This window comes from Canis lupus, chromosome 26 (assembly GCF_011100685.1).
Source record: "Canis lupus familiaris isolate Mischka breed German Shepherd chromosome 26, alternate assembly UU_Cfam_GSD_1.0, whole genome shotgun sequence".
Lineage (NCBI taxonomy): Eukaryota > Metazoa > Chordata > Mammalia > Carnivora > Canidae > Canis > Canis lupus.
The window spans coordinates 24,415,345-24,437,401 of NC_049247.1; the positions used below are offsets into that span (position 1 = coordinate 24,415,345).

A 22,057-nucleotide genomic window follows, 5' to 3' on the forward strand; every position below is an offset into this window, starting at 1 on the left:
TTTCCTGAGCTCCAGATCTGAATGTCATCTGGATATTCCCCTGCTTGATAAACACACAGATCCTTCACACTGAAGGATCATTTTTCCTTCAAAATCTGCTCTTCTGGTGTTCTGTTCTTGATTAATGGCACCACCCTCCACCCTTATTTTCAAACCAGAACACAGGAATTAACTCTTGTCACTGAAGCTTCTCTTCTATCACCCCCGTCATCCCTATTAGTCATTAAGGTACATCATTTACATGATACACTCTCCTATGCTACCAGAACATAATATATAAATAGCATAATCCCTCTCCTAGTGTATCATGTAAATATACCTTAAAACTGTCTCCACTTCTATCAGCCTTGTCCAAGGTATCTATTCCTAAGACCATTGTGATGCCATTCTAGTGTCACTATCTCTACTGCTGTCCTACTACAGACTGTTCTTTGCAGAGCAGCTAGAGTAATCTTTGATACGAAATCTGATTGTGTCACTCCCCTGCCTAAAACCTTTTAACAGTTGCTCCATTGTTTCAGAATAAAATCTAAACTTTTATTCTGGAACTTTATACTTGTTTACAAGGCTCTTCATTGTCTTGCTCAAGCCTTTCACCACTTCAAACAAGGACAACTCAATTTTGTATGTTGGAGTTTCCTATAATATTTCATAGGAAAAAAGGATTCCAAATTTCTCTTTCCATGAACTTTCTAAATTAAATTTGATACATGTTACTACTATATAGAACTATCATAAGTGCCTAGAGAGCAACCAAATTCCTGCCTCACAACATAGACAATAGCAGAGAAACTACAAATTCAAATGTTAAAATGAAATATTAGAATTGTTAAGAGACTTTTTATAATTTTATGATAGGGGATCATAAGCAAAAAATCTAGAAGCTCTCAAGGAAATTACAGACATATTTGATTACATAAACAAATTTGGGGAAAACAAATCTTAGTTCTATAAAAGACACGTGAGAGACACATGAAAAATTTCCAACACAAGTGACAGATCGATGATTAATATCACTAACATACAGAGAGTTCCTACAAATTGATTATTACAAAAAGAAAAAAAAAAGTCACCCCAATAGAGAACAGTATTCTCCCTGTTGTACAGCTAAGAAAACAGGCTCAGAAGAATGAAGTAACTTGCCCAAGTCCTACAGTAGGTGATCACAGGTCTTGGGCTATGACACAAATTCAAGTGATTTGACTCCTGAGTCCACGCTTCGAATCATTTTTCTCTCTGGCATTTCAATAAGCATATGAAAGCAGATAAAGTGTATGCATGGTTAGTGAGATGTAAATCAAAACAACAGGGTACCATTGGTCACCTATCAGATGCAAAATTTTAAAAAGCACTGACTTCCAGTGTGGCAAAAATTAGGGTAAATGAAAACCTCTGTACATTGTTGGTGGCAATATGGAGTGTTCCCATCTTTTTAAAGGTAATTGGCCATAGCAATGACATTTTTTTAAATACATCTTTTAACCTAGCAGCCCCCCTTTGAAGAACTGTGTCTCAGAGAACTAAAAGCACTGCAATACAATACAAGGACACCAGTGCAAGAAGTTTGCTGCAACATGGCCTGTGGTAGCAGAAAACTGGAAACAACTTGACAGTCCATCAAAGGGAATTGGTTAAATAATTTCTAGAATTAAAAGCTGAAGTATTATGCAGCTTTTTAAAAGAATGAGACAGACCTCTAGCTTTTAACCTGTGGCATGTCTATGATATATACCATAAGTGAAAAGACAGAGTTACAGAGTAATGTATGTTGTGAACCCATTTTTGTGAAAACAAAACCTACAAATGTGTCAATGAATAAATGATCATCAAAGAAAGGTGGACACACAGCAGACATGATGTAACTTGAAGAGTTTGGAGAAACGTAGTACTTTGTACATATTGACATTGTTTCACTAGTTGTGGGCGGCACATGCCTTTTTTTTTTTTTTAAGAAAAAATTTAGTCATTTCTAAATTTAAGTATATTTAAAGCAAATTGCAATTGGACATTTTCTAATTAGAATATACTGGGCAGCCCAGGTGGCTCAGTGGTTTAGCGCCACCTTCGGCCCAGGGTGTGATCCTGGAGACCCGGGATCGAGTCCCACATCGGGCTCCCTGCATGGAGCCTACTTCTCCCTCTGCCTGTGTCTCTGCCTCTCACTCTCTGTGTCTCTCATGAATAAATAAATAAAAATCTTTTTTAAAAAAAAGAATATGCTAATAGAAGAGTGAGAATCAAAAAGTAGGGGAACAAAGAGTAATGGTTAGTTAAGTCTTAATATTTAGGATTGCCTTTTGAAGGTGCTTGTTTTCCAAGTGACTGGATAGGGCACTCTCTATAGTGAAGAACTGTACATTAGGGTGAACATTCTGACAAAGACTGGTTGTCTCCCTGTATCTGTCCTTCCTAGAACAAACACATTTTCCAGCCTCCCTTGCATGGAAGTATAACCCACTGACTACTTTTTAGCCAATGGGACATTAGCAACTGCTGCAGCTTGTCCTTAAAAGAGTATGCCCATTTTCTTCTGTTCTACTGAGCACAATGTGGGCTTGGTGGCAAGAACTTGAGCATGTCACAGTTGGACCGTGGAGAAGGAAGTGTGTGCAGATGTCATGGAGCAACAAGTTAGAAGGAGCCTAGGTTTATGATGAATGAGGAACCACCATACCAGGCCTGAACTCTTTACTTCTGGATGTTGTTTATAAGATAAATTCTGTCCTCTTAACATACTTGGTATTTGAGGTTTTCTGTCTCTCACAGCTGAACCTAATCTGCCCATGAATACTTTGATGGGAATATTTTTTAGGAACATCTCATTACATCTGTTCTAATTTTATGCTACTGAAACAACTTGCCCCTGGCTGGACTGACAGAAGTGCAATGTTCTAGGTGGATGACTGATTGAGCCACGAATCAGGCATATGTCTCCCATCAAAAACTAGTCAGTTGGCTTTATTAGCCAGGTGCCCATTCTTTATGCCCCCAGAATTCCCACTGCCATGGATATATATTGCTTTTTTTATTCCCACTATCTATCCCCACTTTTTTTGAATTGCCCTCCACCACTCTGTCTGTATGCTAACTATCCCTGGCTCCAGGGTGAGTACATAACCAAGACTGACCAACTAGAGCCCTGCAGCCCCTTGGTCAAGGTATTTAGATAAGGGATAAGCGTATGATCTAAGCCAAACCAATCTTATACAAACTAAAGTTAATCCTGAGAGGTGAGAGGGTGAGGGATGTTTAAACAACTGAGAAAGGCATTTCTTTTTGTTTTCAATCCACTGAATTTAGAAGTCTAAGGCTAACAAGTGTGGTACTGCTGATAACCATCTGACTACCATAAGAAGATGGTGTGTCCGAGAATGGAACATGCACAGGGACCTAACAAAGAGAATCCTTAAAGACATTGTTGCCCCCTGGATTCAGCCATGCCTGAAGCTAAACTAATCCTGGACATTTTTTGCAAGCAGTATATCCAACTTTCATCTAATTCATTTTGAGTTGTCTTCTCTTTTCATGAAACGGACAGAGTCCTGACTGAACCATCCCATTTCAATTTATTAACAACAGCAGACATATAGTAAGTGTTAGAAAATAGTATGAGATCAATTTATTAAGAGGCAGAAACTTAGAATTTGTTAACTCCAGTAGACAGAACCACAGAACTTTCTGCATTGGCAAGGCCAAAGACGCTGACATGCTACTTAACCTTTCTGAGCCGATTTCTTTATTCAGAAAAGTAGGCATAGCTATGGTCCCTATCTCAAAGAATGTGAGGATTAGGAGAAAGAATGAACACACAGCACTGAGCACAGTGCCTGACACCTAATAAGCCCTTAGTAAATGGCAGTTGTTAGCAATAATATTAAGGCATTAATACCCTGGAAGCCAGCCATTCCCTTGCCATCTTTTTAACCACAACTTGCCAGTGTCAATAGAATACATTCCATCATAGTCGATCTCTTTTATAAGGAAAACCAATTCCTTATTTGCCCTATCACCCTTGGAAGTGCTGGTGGCAACAAACATGTCACATTCCATTTCTCTCATAGGCTGAGGTCCTTGGATGCCACCTGTGCCAGCTGACCTGTTAGCAAATGTGACAGGAACCCTGGATTAAGGGTCCAATGAGGTCCAGTTCTCATTGATAAAAACATGTCCTTCTGGGATCCCTGGGTGACTCAGCGGTTTGGCACCTGCCTTTGGTCCAGGGCATGGTCCTGGAGTCCAGGAATTGAGTCCCACATTGAGCTCCCTGCATGGAGCCTGCTTCTCCCTCTACCTGTGTCTCTGCTTCCCTCTCTCTCTCTCTCTGTCATTGATAAATAAAATCTTAAAAAAAAATAAAAAAGGAAATATGTCCTTCCTCATCTCTGTCAGAGCAGGTGGCCAATCTGGGCATGCTCCAGACTGATGAGTGTTTCACCACTTCACTAAACCACACTGAGACTCAGCACTCCCAACTGCTGCTTCTTTGAAAAAGAAAACAGGTTTAGGTCACGGTTAAGAATCCTGGTCCTTTACACCAACAAGAATAAAAGGTATCTTTCTGTTCAGGCGTAATTCTGAATATCTCAGAAGACCTATGGCTTTATCCAAGCTCACCTCCCTGAACTGCCAGGACTTTGGGTCAGGGAAAGTAACTGAAATCAGACCTAGTCATTAGGTCAGGGAAATGGGCCAAAGCCATGTTTCATGAAGTGGCAAGCACTGAGGGACCTTGGGGAGCCCCAGTCTCATCATTGATATTCTTCTGAGGCAATAGCAACAGAACAGAAACATCCTAGCCACATTTGCCTGATTCAATGCTTGGATGTTTTGGACAGGAACTCAATTTCTCAAGTTTAGAAGATGTCTGGGGCTACCTGGATTTGAGGAGAAAGTAGTTTTCCCAGAGAAAGTATTCAAGTTCAGATGCTGTTTTAGGTGGTCCAGGACTCGGGAAACATACACAGATCAGGGCTTCAAAGACTGTAGAGTTGATGGGAAGAAAAGAGGGGATGACAAGGGGATCATTAAGCCCAACTTCACTCTTACCACAAAGATTCCCTGACATGGTCAAAAAATTACAGCAATCCTCAAGGTGGTGTTCAACTTCTATCCCATCTTCATAACACACTGCCTGTAATGCACTATGAATTATATTTTAAAATAAATCCTTTGGTTATCTTGCGACCAGCAAAATTATGCTGCAGTATATTCTTGTGGGTATTTTACACTATTCATTTTACAATGTGATCATTTAAGCTACACCACAAATTTTTAAGAGTATGTGACAAAACAAGCATGAAATCAGAGTCCAAGGCTACACACATACATCTGCCACCATCACCATTGAGCTAAGACAGCCCAGGAAGCCAGCCCCGGAAGCAGGGCCCACCTGGAGTCTCCATGAAAGGCAGCCTGTGGCAGGAAACAGTCAGACCTTGTGGTCCTTACAGAGGATCTAAGTAGTTACATGGCTTCTCATCACTTCCTGGCCCAAAGCAAGACCCCCAGCTACTTAGAGATGTTTCATTATCTCTAATAACAGGAAACTTGCCGTAATCAAAAGTAAATGTGGAAAATTTTCAAGAAACCTCAAGTCCATAATAGCAGGCATCCTTGGCCTTGGCTGAGAAGCAAGTTGATACCAAGTTGTTCTTAGCACTTCGCCAGATGGATTGCTGTTTCCTCATGCCTTGGGCACCCAAAAAGGGAACAAGGGCTCAGGCTGTGTTTATGGCTCTTTGCCTGATACCTCTCCCAGTTCCCTCTTTTAAGGCAAAGAGCTCTGTTCTAATCATATTCTGCTCTCCAGAGTCTGGCCTTGCCTATGTGGACCTGTTTTGTGATAAGTAGATACTTTTGGCTTTACTTTCTGTGCTTGTCTTTGGGCCTAACAGCCTAAGGAGAAGCAGAACATGCTTATTCCCGTTCCCCCTCTTGTTTCTCTCATTCCTTGGTCTTTCTTCCACTTAGAAAATATGAGTCAAGCTTCCATGTTCCCCACACATGGGCCTTACAAGAAACCAACCACTTCTTTTACCATCTGTAGGTACCACCAAGTCAATGTGGAGGAGACCCTCACATACTCTCCACAGCTCTGGATCCTCCCCCTTTTTCTAATCCTACAGTGCCCACCCTCTGCCCCTGCCTTGTGAAATTTCATATGGAGGAAGGCGCTCAAGATATATAAAGACTCCTATGATAGGGACGCCTGGGTGGCTCAGCGGTTGAGCGTCTGCTTTTGGCTCAGGGCATGATCCCAGAGTTCTGGAATCACATTCCACATCAGGCTACCTGTGTGGAGCCTTCTCTCTGCCTGTGTCTCTGCCTCTCTCTCTGTCTCTCATGAAAAAATAAAATCTTTTTAAAAAATAAAAAAAGACTCCTACTAGAAAAATGGCTATAAGAAACTTGAAAACTTTATCTACGGGTTGCTACTATGAACTTCAGCCAAGATGTAGTGTTACAGGACCAATTACATAATTTGTGGGGCCCAGTGTAAAATGAAAAGACAAGGGCCCTTGTTCAAAAATTATTATGAATTTCAAAATGGCAGCAGCAGATTATTAAACCAAATGTGAGGCCCCTCTGAGCACAGGGCTCTTCTAAGCATGGGGTCCTAAGTATGCATGCAGGCCCCATGCCCAGGAATCGCAAATACCCTTTGGTTAACAGTATGAACACATCCATGCACCCAGTCTTCCAGTTCTGACCAGTATCAATATTACAATATGTAGTAATTATCATTTACTAGTGCTAGGAATAGAGCTAAGCCCTCTGCCTATTAACTCAGTTAAAACTCCGTTGTTTTATTCCAGTCATTACAGAGGAGGAAAACCAGAGTCCCTCAGCTTGTAGGTGGTCTTCCACCCAGATTTCTAACCAAAACCCCATCTTCTAAATGACAGATCTCTATCAGCCTGTAAATCAGCGGGATCCATGATGGTAGATAAATAATAGAGGCATTATAGGCACTCAAACTAGGACTGCAATTTACATGCATCATCTCATTTGAGTGTGAGTTTCTGGTGTGAGATTTATTCCATAGCCCTAATGCAAGAAGTTTCCCATGCCTTTATCTCATTCAATACTGCCCTGAAGTCAACTTGCCCACACACAGCCCCACACACAGCCCCACACACAGCCATGGACTCTTTGTGATGTCAGAAAATAGGCGCCACACGGAAGCTTCTCTGCCTACTCATGGACATTATGACATAATGGCCAAGGACTACTTTTCCTTCTGGTATCCAAGGACTCTAGCCTCAGTACCTCAGACCTATACCTGGACCTTCACCTTCTTCACTGCCAGTGATATATTTCAGCTTCTCCCTGAAGGAGCAATGTAAGGACAAGCAAGACCCAGGTCATCTCCATGTTTGAACATCCTCCAAATCCTATCCCCCTCCTGATTTCAAATTTTCCATGGCCTTGAAACACCAAACACTAAGGGCATGGGGCTGGGAGTATAAGGCAGAAATTCCAGCCTCCTTTTGCTAGGGCTTAGCTGGGGAAAGGAACTGCTGACACTGGAGGGTGTTTTTTCATTTTAGGAACTCGCCATATTACATCAGGTTAAGAAGTTTTGACTGGAAAGAAGGATCACTGATCTAAGGTCCTATTGCTAGGAAGTAGCAGAGCTAGGAATTTGAAGCTCTCAGACTTTAACTTTCAACTGTGGGCCACCTACTCCCCCTCTCTTGTTTCTCCAAGAAACTCCATCATTAGAATCACTATGGAAAAGCTCATTGAAACTTCCCAGGTCAGAGACTGGCTTACAGAATGAAAAACTGTGGGGACAATCTGCATTTTTAAAATCCTGTGTGTTACCTACCAGCTTTCAGAATTTCTATTTGAAATTTCAGCCAACATCACAATATTAAGTGTGGGCAGACAAACTCTTAGGTGCCCCCACAATGATCAGTGCCTGCTGGCATTCACACTTGTCTTAACTCAGAGTGCCATAAGAAAATACCACAGATTGGATAGTTCATTCAACAAAAACTTATTCTCTCAAAGTTATAGAGGCTGGAAGTCTGAGATCAGGGTGACCCACCAATTTGGTTTCTACGGAGGGCTCTTCCTGGTTTGCAGATGGCTACCTTCTCACTCCATCCTCACATGGCCTTTCCTCAGTGTGTGTGAGGAGAAAGAGTGAACTCTTTGGTGCCTCCTCTTATAAGGACAGTAGTCCTTATCAGATGAGGGCCTTACCCTTACGATCTCATTTGACCTTAATTGCTTCTGTAGAGGCCTCATCTCCAAGGATAGCCATGCTGGGGTTAAGGTTTCAACATGAATTCAGTGGGGACACAAACATTCGGTTCATAACAATCTTTAAGTAATCCATTCTGCTTGAGTTGGACTTCTCCCTGAGATGAGACTTGTGATTTTTTTCTAACCAATAGCATCTGGCAAAGGTGATGGGATGTCCTTTTGTGATACATTACATTATATAAGACTCCATCTTGCTAGAAAATTTGCTCTAGAGGCTCTTCTTGCTGATTTGTTGAAGTAACCATTTTGGGAAAGTCCACCTGGCAAGAAACTGCCTCTAGAGGCAGAAGGTGGCTTCCAACCAAAGGAGAAAGCTGGGGCTGTCCATCTTATAGCCACAAGGAATTGAATTCTGCCAACTTGAGTGACCTTGGAAACAGGTTCTTCCCCATTTGTGCCACTGGATGAGGGTGCAGTCTGGCCAACACCTTAATTGGAGCCTTGTGAGTCCTTGAGAAGAGGAGTCAGCCAAGCCATGCCTGGACTCCCAACCCACAGAAACTGTGGGATAGTAAATGCATGCAGCTCTAAGCCCCTACGTTGTTTGTTACACAGCAATGGAAAGCTAATACATTAGAAAACCCCTCAATCTCCATTAACGAGGCTGCATAGATGGTTCCTCTCCTTTTCACTGTTACCTAGAAGCAACTTGTGTACTACTGAGCATGACAAAGAGCACGTCAAATTGCCTATTTAAAACAAATTTTTAAAATTTCTTGATTATGAAAGGTAATAGATACTCATTGTAGAACATTTGGAGGCACACCAAAAAGAAAATAAAAATTACCAGGAATAATTTCCTCCCACCCCCTTAGATAACCACAGATAACATATTGGCAAACCGCCTCCCCCAACTTGGTTCTATGCAGAGAGACTGGATAAAGTTACAAACAGAGAACAGTCTGTACGGACTGTTTTGTAACTTGTGCTTTCCACGGTGTCAGCCCACATTTTCTAAAGAATTTGAAATATCAGAGGGGTGAATTTGTTCCTGGGATTTTGGAACATTTCCAGACTCCACTTTTAATGGCCTCAGGTTTTTCCCAGGCTGGGCTTTGGGAAGGAGGACTCAGAAAGAGGAAACTGAGGCCCTATAATGGATGACACACCCGAGGCCAGATAGCCTGTTGTCTCCCAGAAATTTCTCCCCCCTTCAAATGCCTCATAACATTGTAGTTGAGCTATATCCCCAAAGCTCTTAGCCTTGGCCTTATTAGCAGAGTTCAGTTGTGTAAGCCACAACCTAACCTCTAATCAAGAGGGGTTCTCAGACAAGCTTGGAATAGCAGAAGCCAGCACCCTTCTGCCTGAGACTTGGGCAGCCCACCATCCATGAGTCCTGATTACCTGTCCCTCAGAGCAGTGAAAATGACCCCTGGCACACCGTTTCAGAACTTTTAGGGCTTAACCTTCTTTTAAATGTGAAAGGGAGGGGCACCTGAGTGGCTCAGCAGTTGAGCATCTGCCTTTGGTTCAGGTAGTGATCCCAGGGTCCTGGCATCAAGTCCCACTTGGTCTCCCCGCAAGAAACCTGCTTCTCCCTCTGCCTCTCTCTGTGTGTCTCTCATGAATAGGTAAATAAAATCTTTAAAAAACGTAAATGTGAGAGAGAAAGCAGTAAGGAAGGAGATGAGAAAAGGAAGGCAAGAATCATTCATCCAGTAAACTTTATCAAGCTTCTGGAAGTGCAGGCCCTGAGCTAGATACTAAAGTCATGGAGATAAATACCACAAGGTCCCAACCCCTAAACAGTATTTTTGTATTTGAATGTGTTACAACAAACAGGTGTTACTTTTGCAATAATAAAAAAGTGTAGTAAGAATTTTGTTGGGGATGCCTGGGTGGCTCAACAGTTTGGCACCTGCCTTCGGCCCGGGGCATGTTACTGGAGTCCTGGGATCGAGTCCCACGTCGCACTTCCTGCATGGAGCCTGCTTCTCCTGTGTCTGTGTCTCTGCCTCTCTCTCTCTATCTGTGTCTCTCATGAATAAATAAATAAAATCTTTTAAAAAAATAATTTTGTTAAGAATACCTGAGTTGGGGCATCTGGGTGGCTCAGTCCATTAAGCATCTGCCTTTGGCTCAGGTCATGATCCCAGGGTCCTGGGATGAGCCCCACGTCGGGCTCCTTGCTCAGCAGGGAGCCTGCTTCTCCCTCTTTCTCTGCCTTCCACTCCCCATTCTCATGCACTCTCTGTCAAGTAAACAAATAAAATCCTTTAAAACATTAAAAAGAATGCCTGAGTTAGGGGCACCTGGATGGCTCAGTCAGTTGAGTATCCTACTCTTGATTTTGCCTTGAGTCATGATCTCAAGATCATGGGATTGAGCCCTGCATTAGGATCCCCACCCAGCAGGGAGTCTGCTTGAGATTCTCTCTCTCCCTCTCCCAGTGCCCCTCCCCTCCCTGATCTCTCTATCTCTTTCTAAAATAAATAAATCTTTAAAAAAAAAAAAAGAATGCCTGAGTTAAACATTTCTAAACTGTGATTCTTCCAGTTGTTTATCATTAAATAACATACCAAAACTTTGTGGTATAAAATAACAACCATTTTATATACTCATGATTCTGTAGGAACAGAAATGGGCAGAACATAGTATGGATGACTCATCTCTGTGCTTAGATACCCTGGACACCAAGTGGAGTGCCTAAAATGGCTATAGATTGCTGGGACAGGAATGACTCAGATGTCTTTCTCATTGTCCATGCATGGCACCTGAGCTGAGAACAGGTGGATAGTTGGAAGGAGGTTGACATCTTTCTTGATCCTCCTTTTCCACATGCCTACCTTGGGCTTCCCCTCAGCATGGCAGTCTCAGGTACAAGTACACCCTTTGTACATGGTAGCTGGCTTCCCCCAGAATTTCAAGAGAGAGGAGATCCTCTTAAAGGCAATAAGACAGAAGCCACAGTGCCAAAGTCACACACCATTACTTCTATTTGTTTTCTATTCATTAGAAGCAAATCACCAAGTCTAGCCCATACTTAAGGGAGACAGAACTAAGCCCTATCTCTTGAAGAGCACAGTGTTAAAAGAGTTTGTGGACACATTTCTCCAAAAGTACCCTAACAGCCATATTCCACTACATCCTGGGCATTAGACACCCTCTCCAAGCCTCTGGTCTCTTGGAACCAATTCAAGTTCCTCACCTTGTATCCTAATGAGCAATATGGCTGATTTCTGTTTCCCCCTGGTCTCTCTCAAACACTCTTTCCTTCTCCTCTACTCACAAGCATTTATCAGTGTACATTTTCCCATCCTTTAAACAGTCCCTTCCCTTAAGTGAATTCTGATGCCAATTGTTAAAATATTGAAAATTCTGTTTCTTACATGAGACTTTTATAAAGAAAATCATTTTGAATGAAAAGTCCATGTCCAGCCATACCGTTAAGCAAATGTAAGGGCAAAAGAAGATATCCGAAGACAGGCTGGAACTACAAAACTTTCTCTTGTACACCCTCTCTGAAAAAAACTACTTGAGGATGTACTCCAACAAACTGATAAAGGAGCCCAGGAAAAAGACTAGGAAAAAAAAAAAGAAATAGTGGAAATAAAGCAGGAAAAATTTTGAAAAAATTCCAACCTACAGCTATTCAGCAGACCTAAAATACAATCTATCAAACCTAGAATTGGATATTAGATGTCTCTGAGACAAAAACTGTAAGGATGTAATAGATGTCATTGTGCAAATTGAGTAAAAATCTGAAAACCATTAAAAGTGACATGAAGGTAAAAGACTCTCTGACTGCCATAAAGGGAGAGCGCAGTTGGAAAATCTGGGAGAGACACAAGCTATGCTGGAAAATCGTGGTAAGGGTAAAATACACATGATTTTGGACAACTGATTGTGTTTTTAAAAGTAGGAAACAAAGATCACCAAACTGAAACAAAGCTAAGTTTATTGCCTTTCTGGCAAAGAAGAGTCATGTCTCTCAAATGCAGATTCCATCGGTTTCTCTGAGCAAAAATTTAAAGTAAATAAAGAGAGGAAAAAAGAATGCATCAAATAAGGCAAGATTCTGATTTACAGTCTCTAGCTGGCTCACAAAGCAGATTGTCAAACCATGTTTGCAAGTGGTCACCTTTAAGTTCTATGTCACTGACAGTAGGAATCTGCTTTTAAGCAAGTCCAAGATGTTACAATTCCCCGGGCCTCAGGTCACTGAGCAGAGATGCTTGAAAGTACATGTTCAAAGCTTAGCAAGGTGTTGATTTTTAAACAAGTATGAAATTGCCCACCCATTATAGAACAAAATATTGAGGGAGGAGTGAAGTTAATATTCTGAGTTCATAATTAACTTTGTTGGGTTTAAAATAGATAGCAAGAATACATGTTTTCATAGGACGTCTAATGTTTTTTCCCTACAAGCAATCTGTCACTTTTATTGGATCTTTTCTTGGATCAGCCTTTCTCGAATTCTTTCTTCTAGTGGGTTCAGATTTTAATCTTTGCCCTGTTCAATAAATTTTTTAAAATGTGTATGTGTGTGTTTATTGTTTGCTTAACTGTGACAGTTGTCTTCTGAGTTTTATTTGACAGGTGACAATATTTTACTACATGGAAATTTAAAGTTATACCTATTAAGAAAAACAAAGTTTAACAAAAAACACAAGGTTCCCACTCTTACTATTTCACAATCTCTTTTTAAATATAGAAGGATTTTGGAGGGTGCAGGTAAATTGGTTTCACTTCAGTTCTTTTTCTTCTGTTAAATTCTAGCAAGATAAACATTTTATTTAAAAAACTAAGAGTTGGGCAGCCTGGTGGCTCAGCAGTTTAGCACCGCCTTCAGCCCAGGGCATGATCCTGGAGACCCAGGATCGAGTCCCATGTCACGCTCTCTGCATGGAGCCTGCTTCTCCCTCTGCCTGTGTCTCACATGAATAAATAAATAAAATTTTTAAAAATAATAATAAAAAAACTAAGACTCAATATACAGTGGTGATGGAATTATAAGGATGATTTTTAATTTTCATCTTTATGTGTTATATTTTCTGTAATTTTCTTTAAAAATCTAACCACACAGTTGCCTGGCTGGCTCAGTAGGGGGAGCATGCAACTCTTGATCTCCCAGTTGTGAGGTTCGAGCCCCATGTTGGGCATTGAGCTTACTTTTTTAAAAAATCCATTCTTTCCACCCTAGAAATAAATCATGTTTTTTAAAAAATAATAAGATAAAAAGAAATAAAAATTTAACCATAAATATACATTATTTTTAAGCCATAAAATATGTTATAAAAGAAAGGTAGTTTTACATGAAGGGACTTGGAAAAATATTAACCAATTGCAGAAAAATATATTCTCATTTTTGTGGGGTGTAGAGAGCAAGATGGAGTCACTCATGTCAAACAGTGACACAAGCAGCCAAGGGCTTTGCAGGTAGAACTAGACATCACTGAAACCAGCACAGGCTGGCAGCACTCAGAACTGATAACCAGCAAAACTAAAAGAGCCTGGAAGAACCAAGTGTTGATAAATAGTAGAACCAGTAGTGGCCTGCAAAGATCCAGGACTTATTAAACTCCTTTAAGAAGGGAGGACTTTTACAGCAAACTTTCAGACCCTCCAGATGCTGACCCTTCCGTGTCTGACTACATTTGTAAGGCAACATCCTCTAAACCTTATGCTCAATTGATCTCAACATAATAGAGATCCTCCGCTGTTTCAACATATAAATAGTAAGTCTCAAGAATGGACCTGGACAAGACCAAGTCCTCATTTCAACTGCATGCTCATGGAATGACTTTGTGCTTAATTCATTAACTTCTTACCCCTTATTGTATATTGTTTGTTGTGTTTCTTCATACTGTGCTTTGCTTTATGTGATGTGTATGAAGCTAAATGCCTAGTGAAATATCACTGAGTTTGGAATGTTGGTTAACAATTATGTTAACTTTGCTTTATGATTGAATAAGGCTGATATTGTGGAAAGATACAATTCATGTATGCAGAATTGTAGTGTGCTAGAGAAATAGGGGTAAAAAGAGTTCAATTACCCAAATATAATTCAAAAGGCTTGGAGATTGGGATGCCTGGATGGCTCCATGGTTGAGCATCTGCCTTCTGGTCAGGTCGTGATCCCAGGTTCCTGGGATTGAGTCCCACATCAGGCTCCCCGGAGGGAGCCTGCTTCTCCCTCTGCCTGTGTCTCTGTCTCTCTGCGTCTTTCACGAATAAATAAATAAAATGTTAAAAATTTTTAAAAGGCTTGGAGATTAAAAAGAGAGACATAGAGATAGAGATGCATATGCATGTATATTCACATATATGTAATATTTCAACCTGACCCCTAAATGCAAATTGATACTCAAGAGAAAAAAAGTGATTTCCTGACTTAGGAAAACTAGGTGGACTTACTAAAGGAGGTATAGTATATATGAAGATCACATATATTGAACTGTATGAAATCTTAAATATTTTAAGAGTAATTTTGACAAGGGATCCCTGGGTGGCGCAGCGGTTTGGCGCCTGCTTTTGGCCCGGGGCATGATCCTGGAGACCCGGGATCGAATCCCACGTCGGGCTCCCGATGCATGGAGCCTGCTTCTCCCTCTGCCTGTGTCTCTGCCTCTCTGTCTCCCTCTGTGTGACTATCATGAATAAATAAATAAAATCTTTAAAAAAAAAAAAGAGTAATTTTGACAAGAATAAAATTTTACATTATGAGCTGACTTTAGAAGCCATCACTTCACACCACATAGGATTTCACTCTTTGTGTGTGGACTAGAAATTAATATTTGATAACTGATGTTAAATTTTAGTTAATAGATGCTAGGGGACAAACTGTTACTTTTTTTTAAGATTTTATTTATATATTCATGAGAGACACAAGCAGAGGGAGAAGCAGGCTCCATGCAGGGAGCCTGACGTGGGACTCGATCCTGAGTCCCCAGGATCACACTCTGAGCCAAAGGTGGCACTAAACCGCTGAGCCACCTGGGCTGCTCCCCAAACTGTTACTTTTAATGCTTACCCACTAAAGCTCTATATAGTTAGGATTTGTTAAATTTATTCATAATTTATCATTTGCAAAAATTATAAGCCTTTATATAATGCATATTATCTTTCTGTATAAGTATATATTCATATAACACTATTTTTTAAAATTTTTATTTTCAGTAATCTCTACACCCAATGTACGGTTCAAACTGATGACTCTGAGATCACACTCTTCCAAATGAGCCAGCCAGGCACCTCATACTTTAATGGTTGCATTTAGTTGGACATTTAAGTCTTCTAATTTCTTGTAATTTATAAACATTCTCAGACATAAACCTTTGTTCATTTTTCCATTTATTCTTTTATGAATTCATCCTAAGGGGAGAAAAAAGGATATGCATTATTTAACATCTTTGTGAGGATAAAGAAAATAATGCATGAGAAGAGCCTCACTTCTGTAATGTTTCCGCTTGCCATTGGGCTTGTACCCAGATCTGAAAATCCCCAAAGGTCAGACAAACATCTGGGCCCCATTTCAGTTGCCACAGCCTGACTGGCCCCTGAATATACATGGACCCTGACCCTGACCTCAAGGAACTCACAGTCTTGATGGGAAAACTGACAGGAATAGTTACAAAACAATGCAACTCATGTAAAAAATGAAAATGCAGTGTCAGAAGTGGTATAGAACACTTCTCAAACCTTAATGTGCACACTCATCACCTAGGGATCATTCAAAAGGCAGACCTGATTCAGTAGGTCTGGGACAGAGCCTGAGAGTCTGAATTTCTACCAGTTCCCAGGTGATCCCAAAAATGAGATAATTTGTGGACCACACTTTCAGTAGCAAGAATATAATAGAAGACAAGTAGAGCTTTCCAGATGCCTCAACAGAATTTTGAACGATGAACATGGGGGCGCTTGGGAGGCTCAGTCAGTTAAGCATCTACCTTCGGCTCAAGTCATGATCTCAGGGTCCTAGGATTGAGCCCCGCATCAGGCTCTCTACTCAGCAAGGAGTCTGCTTCTCCTTCTCCCTCATTCTCTGTCTCAAATAAATAAATAAAATCTTTAAAAAAATAATAATAACATTTTTTAAAAATGAAAGATGAATATGAATTTCCCAGACAGTTAAGGAGGGAAAGGGTATACCCTGGCAGAGGGAAGGACTTATGGAAAAGTACAGAGGCACAAAATGGCGTGGTTTGTCTGAAAGTTCAAAAGTTGGTGGGCAGAGGGGGAGTTCAGAAGGATGTCTCCTAAGAAGCATGGATGGTGATGAAACAGAGAAGGAAGAGACTTCATGATGAATCCACAGGCTAGATAACTGACTGGATGTGGGAAGAAGTGGAGGAGGGCATGGGTCGGGGTGCCCCCTCCAAGAGAATGAATAAAGAACCTAGTGCAGGTTTAAGGGAGAAGGTAATGAGTTCATTTTGAGATTCATGAAGTTGGAGGTGGAGGAGTAGGAAGCAGTGAGGCATTAGTGAGCACTCCTGGGGACAGGCTGGAACAGGCAAGTTGTCAATGTTTTGGGTGGTCAAAGTCATGGGCTGAGAGTGGGGAAGGATTCTTTCAGCTGGAGGAACAGGCTCTCTGAGAATCTCAGAACCACCACCTTAAAGCTGCAAACCTGTGAATGATGTTTTTCATACTACAGCTGGACCATGGCTCATCAGGGGCCAAAGCCAGGTCCCCAGGTCCCCCCAGAATTAATCAACAACACCTTACACAAAGAAACCTCATGGAAATGTTTGCAGCAGCTTTATTCATAATTGCCCCAAACAGGAAGCAACCAAGATGTTTTTCAATAGATGAATGGATAAATTATGGTACATTTATACGATGGACTATTTTTCAGCAATATAAAGAAATGAGCTATTAAGCCATGTAAAGACATGGGAGAACTTTAAGTGCATATTGCAAAATGAAAGAAGCTGGTATGAAAAGGCTGTATCTTATGTGACTCCAATTGGACAACACAACACTGTAGAGACAGTAAAATAATTAGTGGATGCCAGATGCTATATTGTGATTTATAGCAAACAGTAAATATTCATTTGTCCCTGTCCTGACACAAAGCTCCTAAAACCCTTGGGATTTTCTAAGTGATGAAAGTGATAAAAATGTGTCTTTGTTTGGTGAATGAGGTGACTTTTGGAAAACTTCTAGGTCACCTAAGGGTGGGAGCTGGTTGCCAAGGGAAACAAACATGTGATTCAAGGGTGGGAACTTTCAGTGCCCCCCGCCTCCAGGGAGGGGAGAAGGACTAGGGATTGAGTTCAATCATACCTATGTTATGAAGCCTCTGTAAAACCCCAAAGGACAGAGTTTGGAGAGCTTCTAGGTTGGTGAACACATGGAAATGTGAGGACAGTGACACCCAGAAGACATGGAAGCTCTGGGCCTCTTCCCACATACCTTGCCTTATGCATCTCTCCCATCTGGCTGTTCCTGAGTTATATCCTTTTATAATAAACTGGTAATTTGGTTAGTAAAATGTTTTTCTGAGTTATTTGAGCCACTGTAGCAAATTAATAAAACTCAAGGATGGAGTCATGGGAATCTCTGATAGAGCTGATTGGTCAGAAGCACAAGTGAGAACCTGGACTTGTGATTAGCTTCTGGAGAGTTGGGCCAGGAAGGCTGTGTCTTGTAAGGACCGAACCTTTAACCCATGGGATCTTATGCTATCTCCAGGTAGACGGTGTCAGGATTGAGTTAACTGCCTGTGGTGTTGGAAAAACCACACACAACATCAGATCAAAGGTTCATAGAGAGGGATGAATAATGAAGTGCAAGGGATTTTAAGTCAATGAAATTCTGTATGATAATGTAATGATGGATGCAATTCATTATAGCATTTCTCAAAACTCAGAACTGTGCCACACAAAGAGTGAACCTAAATGTATGCAATTTTTTAAAACATCATTTAGGAAGTGGAGGGATCCTAGGAAGGAATGCAGGCTGTGGTAAGAGAATTTCACTATATGTATGTGTGAGCCTGTGAAACGCCTCCACTGAAGGGACATGGGTGCTGATCTAAGCAGATCTTTGAAATAAGTCAGTTCGAGCACGTGGGTGGCTCAGTTATTGAGCGCTGCCTTTGGCTCAGGTCATAATTCCAGGGAATAAATAAATAAAATTTATTTTAAAAGAGAGGAAAAAAGTCAGGTCTATAAGACTAAAGGCAAAAGGAACTGCACATAAGCACTGTACTCTAGTTAATACCATTGTGTCCTATGTGGGTACAGGTTAACAATTCAGATACCTGAATACTGGAATAGGGCAATTAAGTAAATGAGTATCAGATAATAGGAGGTGGGAATTTTCTGTGTTGGAATACTTTACAGATACCCAAGGGTAGAGGACTAGAATAATCCATGTAGTATTAGATGCATCAACATGAGTCCATGTTCAGCTTTATATATAATTTTTTTTTAAGATTTTATTTATTTACTCATGAGAGACACAGGCAGAGGGAGAAGCAGCTCCATGCAGGGAGCTGATGTGGGACTCAATCCTGGGACTTCGAGATCACGCCCTGAACCAAAGGCAGACACTGAACTGCTGAGCCACCCAGGTGTCTCTTTATTTTTTATATACAAAAAATTATATATAGAAAAATGCATAGCTGTGTATTCATGTGTGTGTATATAGTTAGTTAATTTGTTAACCACAAATATTTTTTGCTCTGTTAGCAGAGACCTAAAAGAAATGACACCCCAGTAGCTAGGAGAATGTTTAATGTCCATATCTTGGTTTCTAATCCCCTTCTCCAATAAAAGGAACCAGAACTCCTTGGAGAAATAGCCGATTCTAGGACAAGTATAGAAATATACAAGATGATCCTGGTTCCAGAGAATAAGGAAATACTAAAAAAAATTTTAATGAGAATATATTACAGAAACCAACTAAAATAGTTCCTAATGGCCAAAACTGAAACAATTTGAGCAAGAAAAAAAATAGTATTGGATCATGACCCAAAGTAAAAAATAAATATCTTTAATAAATATAAATGATTTAATAAATTAAGAAAGTGGAGACAGAGGACAAATCCCCCATGCAGAATAGAAAGGGCTAAATGGTGTCCCTTAAAAACTCATGTCCACTGGAACCTCAGAATGTGACTTTATTTGGAAATAGCATATTTGCAAATGTAACTAGTTAAGGATTTTGTGCTATCCTACTGGATTTAGAGTGAGCCCTTCATCCAATGATTGATGTCTTCATAAGAATAGGGCACAGAGCACAAATACACAAAGAAAGCCATGTGAAGGTAGAGACAGAGATTGGAGTTAAGCTGCCACAAGCCAAGTAATGCCTGAGGGCACCAGAAGCTAGAAAAGGCAGGAAAGGATTCTTTCTCAGACCCTTCAGAGGAAACATAGCCCTGCTGACACTTTGACTTCAGACTTCTAGACTCCAGAACTCTGAGAGAATACATTTCTGTTGTTTCAAGCCATCCAGTCGGTGGTTATTTGTTATGGCAGATCTTGGAAACTAATATACAAAAGAATTCTAAATAATTTATATAGATACTCTACTCTCAAGGAGGGAGAGCATAAATCTTAACCCATCAAGCACAGTCTATTATAGTGACTCCCTTTCCAAAGTGTACGATATAGAAAGAGGAACAGTGGAGGAAACCTGACAAACACTACATCAGCTAGGTGATCAAGGCCAATATCAACAGGCATAAATCATGTTGATAGTATGTATGCTTAATATGATGTAATGAAAATGGAGACCTCTGTGGTCTCCCTCCCAAAAATCCAAACTTATGAGGAAAAACATGAGACAAATCCAACAGTGGAGCAGCCTACAACATACTTGGCCAGTAGTTCTCAAATCTGTCAAAGCCATCAGCAACAAGAAATATGAGAAACTGTCACAGCTAAGAAGAGCCTAAGGAGAGATGACAGCTAAATGTAATGTGGTATCCTGGAGGAATCCTGAAACAGAAAAAAAGACATCAGGTGAAAACTAAGAAAATTTAAATAAAGTATGGACTTTAGTTAATTATAATGAATGAATATAATTCACTAATTGTAAGCAAATGTATCCATACTAATGGAAGATGTCAATAATAGGGAAATTGGACACAGGGTACTCTGTACTATCTTGTCAATTTTTCTATGAATCTAAAAGGCTCTAAAAATAAAGTGTATTAAAAAGAAAAAATTTAAACAACACAAAGGTAGGGAAAGTGAAGATCTTTTTCTTCTGTTATGAAGTCCTAATCCCCAGAAGATTAGGTTAACTAATAAGTTAATAAACTTGGTGCATATCCAAAAAAGAAAATGATTAACAACTTCCCCCAGGGATATGCCCCAGAGGGCCATGGTTGTCATCTCTGGCATCAACCTGTACATCTCCACACCTCTTGTCTGACTACATGAACAGGATGGCCCTGCTGGTGACCTATGCCTCTAGTTCTCAGAGAGTCAGAGCTCCAGAGCACCCTACTGAAATGACCCTCCCAGACCACAGCTGATTGGCCCAGGGGTGGACTTCAAATTCCAGCTGAGCAAATCAGACTCTGCCTTGGGACTTGCTTATTCCCTCAAAAGTCAGCCCTACAGCATTGAACTGGAAGGACAACAAACACTTCAGTGGCCATCTGCTGGGCAGGCAGGGAGAAACAGCCAAGGGACCAGGAATCTCTTGGACAGACGGATCGTGCCAGCAAATGGTGAGAGTGAAGAATGCCATCTCTGGCAACAGCAGTTCCCCAGCAAGGAAAGCAACATAGCATTTTATAGAGAATGTATCCTATTTGTACACATGGCAAACAATGAGTATAATCCATTTGCTTTAAAAGAAAACCAAAAGATTTCTTCATAGAAGGATTTTCTAGAAAGTTCAGTGTTAGATTTTTGTAAGCAGTAATTTGGAATGTGCTGGAGGGAGTTATAGTTAAAGGAAGAAATCTTTGCACTTAGCATAATATTTTAAAACAATAATAATAATCTACTAGTTCCCAGTTGCCTTTATAGGAACCAGACTAAGTGTTTGATATATACTGTCTTATTTCATTCTTCAGTAACCCCATGAATTAAGCCCTGATATCATCCCCATTTTATACACAAGGAAACTGAGGCTTGGAATGTTAGTATCTCACCCAAATCATATAGTGTTTAACTTGAGAGCTGAGTCTTGATTCCAGGTCTGATTCCAGAGTCCATTCTTTTAAGGTCAGTTGATATAGACCTTTCAAAACAACTCATGGGTGGACTAAGAAGGCAAAGTCTTTGCCTCACTTTATGCCCATATAAAAAAAATATTCCTTATGAGGAGGACCTGGCTGGCTCAGTAGATAGAACATGCAACTCTTGATATCAGGTTCGTGAGTTCAAGCCCCACATTAGGAGTAGAGCTTACTTAAAAAAAAAAAAAAAAAAACAAAAAAAAAAACAATTCCTCATGAATAATAACTACCTATGATGATTATGAGAAATACAGCCTATAAAATGCATTCATAGTGTTTAGCACATAATAGGCACTTAAGAAACCTGTAATTCCAGTGTTAATTGAGTGTCAGATCCAACCAACAGAAATCTTAGTTGGCCCAGACAAGGACTGTGTATGTGTGTGTGTGTGTGTGTGTGTGTGTGTGATTTGGGGGTTCTTTTGTTATCCTACTCTTATGTTTATGAGAATATTTGAAAGAGTAAAACACACACACACACACACACACACACACAATTGCCATGTCTTGCTATGAAAAGCTACACAAGGGGCACGTGGGTGGCTCAGTGGTTGGGTGGTCTGCCTTTGCGTTGTGATCCTGGGGTCCTGGGATCAAGTCCCGTGTCAGACTCTCCACAGGAGATCCTGC

At 40.6% G+C, this 22,057-nt stretch overlaps 1 long non-coding RNA gene across 1 annotated transcript; it reads left to right on the top strand.

Annotated features, from left to right (window-relative positions):
• The first annotated feature begins 6,695 nt into the window (after positions 1–6,695).
• LOC111092646 lies at positions 6,696–8,805 on the top strand. Its single transcript, XR_005379391.1, has 2 exons — positions 6,696–7,342; positions 7,551–8,805. It is a non-coding gene; the product is annotated as an uncharacterized LOC111092646 (long non-coding RNA).
• The last annotated feature ends 13,252 nt before the right edge of the window (positions 8,806–22,057 follow it).